General features: G+C 47.4%; 1 non-coding gene across 1 annotated transcript; it reads right to left on the bottom strand.

The window, feature by feature from the left end:
* Window positions 1-7,974: 7,974 nt before the first annotated feature.
* Window positions 7,975-8,081, bottom strand: LOC112425344 (U6 spliceosomal RNA). The gene has a single exon (XR_003016408.1). It is a non-coding gene; the product is annotated as a U6 spliceosomal RNA (small nuclear RNA).
* Between the last annotated feature and the right edge of the window lie 600 nt (window positions 8,082-8,681).

Genomic DNA, 8,681 nt, shown 5'->3' with positions numbered 1-8,681 from the left:
CTCTATGGGCCAATAGTGTCCCCAGGTCACCTTTGTCAAAACCCGTATCTCCCTTTGTCGTCATTCACTTATGCTGCTTCTATGTTTCCTCTGTGCCTAGTGTGATGTCTGGAACACCCTTGGACTCAATGGGCCTGGATGGAGTTATCAGTTGCCCTTGTGTCAGACCTAGCCCATTCTTGGAAATAAACATCTAGCTATCCAGAGGCCACCAGGCTCTTCTGGTAGGAATCAATGAAGGGTCAGCGGGCAGGTGGAGCAGGTAACAGTAGCCTGCCCTCTGAGGTCAGATCTTCCTTTCCCATAAAGAAGTCCTGGCCAGGTGCTGTGGCTCACGCCTGTAATCCCAGCACTTTGGGAAGGCAGAGTCAGGCTGATCACAAGGTCAGGAGATCAAGACCACCCTGGCCAACATGGTGAAACCCCATCTCTACTAAAATACAAAAAAATTAGTTGGGTGTAGTGGCGTGCACCTGTACTTCTAGCTACTTGGGAGGCTGAGGCAGAAGTATCACTTGAACTCAGGAGGTGGAGCTTGCAGTGAACCTAGATTGCGCTGCTGCACTCCAGCCTGGGTGACAGAGCAAGACTCCGTCTCAAAAAAAAAAAAAAAAAAGTCCCTAGAAAAGAACTCCCATTTCCCCAGAAAAATGGGTAATCTGCACCCATTTGCAGCACGGTTCAGGCAGAAGCAGGAAGTATTTCTCTATAGCTTCCATATCTTCCCAAATGGGGGAGGGAGACAAGAGAATCTCAGAGCTATATGACTGGGTGCCACCATTCCCCAACTTGAGGGGTCAAACAGAACCCTAACAATTTTAATTTAAAAGATTTGTATGCTCGTCAACGGTGATCTCACAGTTTTCGCCAAGAACAACTGGTGAGTATTTATGTTACTAAAAAGCACATCATGATGATTTGCCTAAAATAAAGAAAGAGGTTATTCCCTCAAGATGGATGTAAGACTCTTAGGAGAAAAGATAAGGGTATTGTGGCTTTTTCCATAGCAAAGCTTCCCCATTCCTCTGCTCAGCGCGCTCAGGGTTCATGAATTTTAGTGCCTGTGGTGAGAAGCAGGGCTCCCCCAACCATTACATCGCAGCCATTTTGGGAGTTAGAGACTCCCAGGTAGGAAGAACCTCTGGAATTACCCAGTCTGTCTCCATCAAATGACCTCTCAGGTCTGACCTGCATGCCTTTCATGATGGAGAGCTCCCTCCTTCTAGACAGGTCCATCACTGGTAAGCTCTGATGGTAGAATCGTCTTCCTAGCCTCCACGCTGCCTCAGTCCCAGCCCTTGGGGCCACACAGAAGTCTATTGCTCTTCCCAGGACATCTCCCCATGGAAGTGCATCTTCTCTAGGCTGAGCACTCTGACTCCTACTCCCCACCCTCCTACCCCTCAGCCCCCAAGCCCAGTCCACAGTCTTTGTTTGTTTGTTTGTTTTGAGACAGTCTTGTTCGGTTGCCCAAGCTGTAGTGCAGTGGTGCGATCTCAGCTCACTGCAACCTCCACCTCCCGGGTTCTAGCAATCCTCCTGCCTCAGCCTCCTGAGTAGCTGGGATTACAGGCGCCCGCCACCATGCCTGGCTAATTTTTTTTGTATTTTAGTAGAGACGGGATTTCACTGTGTTGCCCAGGCTGGTCTCGAATTTCTGAGCTCAAGCAATCCACCTGCCTTGGCCTCTCAAAGCACTCCACAGTCTTCTATAGTATGATGTTTCTAGTCCCTCCCCACACTGGCCTCCTGGGGACATGGCCCATCAGCCTGGCTCCCAGCCCACGGGGCAGAGCAGGGCATCACAGCTGCCAATCATATTCTGGAAAATACAGTCCAAGTCAGCCTTGCTTCTCCTCAGCAATAGCTGGCACTTGTGTTATGAGCTGGCTCTGCAGGGCTTGCAGCTACAGCCACCAGTATCAACACATACTCTCACTTGCACCTTCGAGTCCACAAGTACACTTCACCTGGTTTAAAGCAGAAGCAGGCTGGGCGCCACGGCTCACGCCTGTAATCCTATAATCCTTGGGAGGCCGAGGAGGCCGGATCACAAGGTCAGGAGTTCAAGACCAGCCTGACCAACATGGTGAAATCCCATCTCTACTGAAAATAGAAAAATTAGCCAGGTATGGTGGCATGTGCCTATAATCCCAGCTATGCAGGAGGCTGAGGCAGAAGAATCACTTGAACCTGGGAGAAGGAGGTTGCAGTGAGCCAAGATCGTGCCATTGTACTCCAAACTGTGCAACAGAGTGAGACTCCATCTCAAAAAAAAAAAAAAAAAAAAAAAAGGCAGAAGCAGATGACTCCAGTGGCAACACAATGAGAACTCTGGAAGATGGTGACATGAACGCCTGTCCCTACCTCCCACTTGCCCACTGCCTCTCAACACCCTCTTCAGAGCAAGCGGGGAAGGGGCTTTGGCGAGCACCCTGGCAAACTGGGTTGCCAGTGCTTTTGTGAGGAAGCAAACAAATTTACCAAAAACTATGTCTACCTCAGTCAATTCATCATACAATCAATTTGGCCAATGACCAATTTGCAAATTATTTTTAAAATTTACATTTTGCTGTAGCCATTTTGCCATTTTTTTTTCTTTTCCACTTGAGGCTGAGTTGCTCACAGGTGCTGAGTTTGGGGGAGCGCTACCATGGACAGGGGTCTCCGGGAGCAGAGAGGCATCCTCCAGGGTCTCAGCAGAGGCCGGCCAGGTCAGTCACTGCCAGTCCAGAGGAGTAGAAGCCCATGTGCCTCTCACTCTGGTTGGGCTGTGACGGCTGGAGTCAGCTGCTGAGGGTACAGGGAACCATGAGCAGACAAAGAAAAAACCCACAGATGTAGGGGACAGGAACCAGAGGGAAGCTGACCCAGTGGAAGAATTGGGACAGGTGTCTCTGTCTGAAATAGATCTGGGCAAGATCCAGGAGACAACTTGGACAAAAAAGAAATACGCACTCTTAAAGAGATCCAGTGGGAGTGAAGTAAAGATTTTTTGAAACTTAAAAGAAGTGGTTCTTAAAGCTTGAAGTAGGGACATAATAAATGAACACATTAATTAGAGAATTGTCTCTATTGAGAATTAAAATAATGACAGGAGATCAGGAGTAGAAATATCTCAAAACCTAGGGCCCAAATGCAAAGAGAGAAAAATCAGGGAGAGAGAGACAGAGAGTGAGGAAGAGAAATTCCGTAGACCTCAGTGAAGGGCTGGGAGAGGACTTCTGTGCTAGGACAGGGCCGTTTAACATAACGAGAAGAATACAGGGTGCTTCGTGTATGTAAAGATGAGAATAGTCATCACTAATAGCTAGAAGCCAGAGGGAGTTTTCAAAATCATGGAGTGGAGAGGACAGGAATACAGGTTACTTGACAAAGCCAGGTAAAAGAAGGAAAAGGAAAAATAAAACAACAACGAAGTAAGATAAACAGTAACCATAACTTAAGAGGGCAGAAATGAAACAAGGGTGCCCATTATTCCCATGAGAGGGAATTGACTGAATCCCCTGATTAAAAGACAGAGACCCCAGACTGAGTCAAGAAAAAAAGCTTGGCTCTATCCTGTTTACCAGAATCTCATCTAGAATGAAATGATTAAGAAAGGTAAAAAATAAAGGTCTGGGCAAAAGGATGTCAGGAAAAGTGCCTCAGCCCTAACCACAACCATAGAAGAGGGAGTGGAAATAGTAACATCAAAGTGGGACTGAGGCCCAAAGACATTGAATGGGGTCAAGACAATGACACAATGAAAGCAAAATGAAGCATAGAAATAAGCATCATTTACTGAACTCTTGCTGTGTACATAGTACTGGGGAGTTCAAGGAATGATGCCATGTCGTCCCTACTATAGCCCCGTAAGGTAGATAATATCCTTATCCCCATTTTACAGATGCAAAAATCAAGGCCTAGAGACTTTAAGCAGCTGGTTCAAGGCTTCCACTCTGAAGCCCGCACTCTTGACCAGCGCACTCTTCCTTGCCCCTTACTTCATGAGAGCAAGAACAGCATTCTACCCAGGGCTGGCACTGCTGTGGAGCCTATTGCACCTTTATGATGTAGACTTTTGGGGATATAACCCACGTGAACACCTCTAACAATTTTTAAAATATACCAGATTGACTTGTTTTCGACGGAATGATTCCGTCTATTGATCAAAGCCACTCTACCGCCTGCATCTTTTACTCCCGTAAAGTCTCTTCTCAACACGCTCATGCCTTGCCTCCTCTGCCTTCCTCAGGACTCATTAAGATGATTTGGGTCCATGTCCGTAAACCTTGATGGTCGGAAGCAATAGTTTTTTTTTCCTTCATGCCGGAGTCACGAGTGCTTCTGGCCCCATCATGATTTCCATACATCAAAAACACCTACAAGGAAGTAGAGGTTCGATATGATTAAAGTAATCTGGTTTATAGGTGTTGGCATCAAGGTAATGATAAAGTAATTTGATTAATTAACAGTAAAATGTAATTAAGGGGAAGGGATTTTGCAGTAGTTCTTCAACAGCTCAGTTTAGCCGAGATGACATATTAGACTGGACTTCTGTTTCTGGTACCAGCGTGTGAAGCTGAAATAAACTCAGCATTCTCTACTTTCCATAGTAGTTCATACCTCAGAGGTTATCTTACCTAATACTTGTAAATATATTAGATGTGTCATCCCAAATAAGCAAGAGCCATTGGCTGGGGACCCCATAGCCGTCTTACCGTAGATTTAAAGAACAACGGCCAATGTAAACAATATTTAATGTGCCTGACTGATACCTAATTATCTTGATATTGAATTACCAGTAAAACCTGAAAGGTTTTAAATATCTGATATTGATAAGAAAGTCATTATCACTGAGCATTTACTTACTACTTGCCCCAATTTCAGTTCATTACATGACAGTGAGATTGATTGCTTATGAAATCTTTAGTCCTCGTCTCACAATTAATTGATATCTAATCAATATAGGTCATCTTGTTAAATTCCCATTAGGGTATTTGCAGGGAGGTGGGATTGGAGGCCTTCCCTCTAGCAGTGTTGCTTTCTTGTATCCTGCGGTGCTTTCGGGAGGTACCTATCCTAAGACTGGAGGCCAATGAAGAATTACAGAGGTTCTCAAACTGTGCTGCATATTAGATAATCACCTGGGGAGCTTTTAAAAATGCATATGCTGAGGTCACACACCCCTCCCTCAAACAATTACATCAGATTATCTGGGAGTGGAACCCAGGGCTCAGTATGATTTTAAACTCCTGTATCCAGATTGACAGCTAGGGGTGAGTTAGACTTCAGGTATGAGCTGGACATCAGCCCCCTGTAGTAATTGGCTTTGACGCAGGGCGTGCAAGTCCCCTCTCCTGTCCCGTAAAGCCTGGTGGTCAGCCACAAGCCATGGCCCATGTTCCTAGCAATGGAGCTCTGCTCAGCCCTGCCCTGTCCCACTGTCTCCATACAGTGTCTTATGGCTGTCTTTCAGCGTCCACCCTTGAAGGAAGACTCCTCCTCTCCTGGCCAGCCACACCGGTCTGAGCTTGGTTTGGGGTCTGGGGAGGTGATTTAGCTCCATAGCCAGAGGGGACTGTGACTTCTTGGTCGTTGCTGAATATACAGTGCCTAGGAGAATGGGCTTCTTGTTGAATGAGCAAAGCTTTTGAGAATTGAACCAGAGTCTACAAAGGGCTCACGTGCTGAGGACAGTGGGTCTGCAGTCACCTGTCACATGGACTTAGGAGAAAGGAGCTGCACTGCTTTGCTGGGAAACTGTCAGAAGTTTATTTCGCTGATGAATGGAGCAAAATTATTCCCGAGGAGCAGCAAGGATTGAGAGATACAGTGAGGGGTGGGGGCGGGGGGCACAGGAGCGCCTTGTACCTGGGGGGTGTGGGAATGGGTATAAGGGGGGATGAGGGGGGAATGTGGTCCTGGGGGTGCGTGCTGGTGAGGACTTGTGGACATTGCGCATGCATGTGTGAGGATGCCCACAGTGCAGTCATAGTGAGCATCGCTTCCGTAGGCATTACAGAGGACACACTGCATGACCCATTTCTAGAAAATTCTAGATAATGAAAATCAATCTACAGTGACAGACAGCAGAAGAGTGGCTGCTCAGGGATGGTGACATAAGCAAGAGATTATCAAGGGCCCAAGAAAACTTTTGTGGCTGATAGATGTGTTCATTATCTTGATTATAGTGATGATTCTATGAGTATGCACACACATCGCAACTCATCAAACTATACACCTCTGAAGTTGAGGATCCATCAGTTATATTTCAATGAAACTAAAAAGGGAACAAGGCTTCTGAAATCTATCTGGGTTCTCACCTTGGCTTCCCTACTTCCTAGTTGGGATCTCTTTGAGGAAGTTACTTAAGATCTCGGTGCCTCAGTTTCTTCATTTGTAAAACGGGAATAATAACTTGCTTATCTCTGACAGTTGCACAACCGAGTAAGACAGTAACTGAGACAAAAGGATGCAAAGTCCTCATCGCAGTACCTGGCACATTTTCACTGCCCAATGATTGGCACCGGCTATGATGACTGTTTGTGGACCTGCCTGGCGTGTGCACCTATGTTTATGTGAACATGGCTGTGCATTTCTGCGTCTGTATCCATGCCTGTTTATGTATGCGGGAGTGTGGGGCGTGAATCCGTGTGTCTGTCTGTGTTTGTGAGGGAGTGAGCGGGGCTGGGGATTCGTTCTGGGTGTAGGCAGTGAGTTCAGGCATGAATCTTTCCTTCTCCACCTACCATAACCTCCTCCTCTTCCTCCTCCACCACCACCAGACCACAAGGGTTTGCTTTTTTTGTTTCTTGAGACAGAGTCTTACTCTCTCACCCAGGCTGGAGTGTAGTGGTACGATCTCGGCTCACTGCAACCTCTGCCTCCCGGGTTCAAGGAATTCTCCTGCCTCAGCGTCCCAGGTAGCTGGGATTACAGGCGCCCGCCATCACACCTGGCTAATTTTTGTATTTTTAGTAGAGACGGGGTTTCACCACACTGGTCAGCCTGGTCTTGAACACCTGACCTCATGATCTGCCCACCTCGGCCTCCAAAAGTGCTGGGACTACAGACAAGAGTCACAGCACCCGGCCTTTTTTTTTTTTTTTTTTTTTAAACAGTTATTAAACTGCTACATTTACTGACTCATTCAGTCTTTTATCATATCCAATAACACAGTGCGTTTTGGAAATCACATCGCCTTGGTTCCTTCATGGCTTCTGCAAATCAAATTTATTTTACCATTGAAAATGTCAAAAGGATTCAGCCAAAGGAAACCTGGAGCTTTCTGGGGTGCAGGACCCTGAAGCTGGCTCTCAGGCTGCCATGAAGGAGGCAAAAGTGCCTCTTTTCCACATGGATTCCATTTATGTGAATTTCTTTAAAGCTGGGAGGGAGTTGGAGCTCCTCCTGGGAGAATAGAACCTTCAGACCTGTCTGAAGCAGGCTCACGTGGGAGGAGAGAATTAGTGGCAGCTTAGGGGGTAAACATGGTATCACCAGTTTGCACTGCCCTGAGCTGGGAGCAGGGTAAGAGGAGCCCTGGAGTCCTGGCCCTCGGGGAGGTCACTGGTGAGCAGGACAGTGACCCAGGGCGGCCCCGGAGCTCAAGGGACAGCTCCCCAGGCCAGGTCTGCACACCCTGAGCAATGATTCGAGGACAGTGTTCACAGGGTGGACTTCTGGACCTGCCTGCTCTGGAGCTGAGTCCCAGCTCTGCCACTCACCAGCTGGGCAACCTTGGTTAGGTCGCTTTACTTCTCTGAGAGTGTCGTGTAACATGGAGATCAGGGAATCTCAGTGCGTGGCCCCCACTTCCAGGTTCTCCATCGTATATGCTGACTCTGAATTGGAATCTAGACCTAGTCGGGGGATTTGGGTATCTTTTTTGTTGTTTATTATTGACGCAGAATAGTTGTACATGTTTGTGGGGTACCGTGTGATGTTTCAATGCATGCATTGTATAATGACTAAAGCGTGGTAGTTTAAAAAAACGTGGAATGCTTCACAAACTTTTGTGTCAATCTTGAGCAGGGGCCAGGCTAATCTTCTCAGTATTATTCCAATTTCAGTCTATGAGCTGCCGAAGGGAGCACTCAAGTATCTCTATAAAAAGGATCATAGGTGTACAAGGCCACATGTCTCAGGTCTCGGGGGTGTTGATTTCCTGATTTCAGAGGAGAGAGACATCTGTACAGGGAGGCTAAAGCTTGCAATACCTCTATTGAGCACCTACTGTGTGCTGGAGCCTGTGGTGTCCCTGGAGATGCAAGCCATAGATGGGCTGCACCCCTGATTTCCAGGAATCACCCCTGATTGGGGACATGGGTGTGCTGAAACTTCTAGGACTCCAGGCTCTGTGTTAGGAAGTGGGATAGAGCATGAGGCAGGACCAGCTGGGTTCTGATAGAAGGGATCCTCCAGGAGGGCTTCCTGAGATGGGCCCTGGTGAATGGAACACAGGTGCCTACAGTGGTGAGTAATAGAGGCAGGGGTGTAATTGGAACGTAAGGTGGTAGGTTGGGAACAGCAGAGATGAGGCTGAGATGTCAATTAGAGCCGGCTCACAATGGTCCTGGTGTCAAACGAAGAGGTGGGCTTTATCCTGGAAAGATACTTGTGTTTCGAGCAGGGTGTGTCTGGAGTCCCCAGGACCACCTCCTTGTGCAATGATTGGCCAGGAGTGCTCGTGGGAC

This window comes from Macaca nemestrina, chromosome 17 (assembly GCF_043159975.1).
Source record: "Macaca nemestrina isolate mMacNem1 chromosome 17, mMacNem.hap1, whole genome shotgun sequence".
NCBI classification, from domain to species: domain Eukaryota; kingdom Metazoa; phylum Chordata; class Mammalia; order Primates; family Cercopithecidae; genus Macaca; species Macaca nemestrina.
This window is presented reverse-complemented; position numbering and strand designations above follow the sequence as displayed.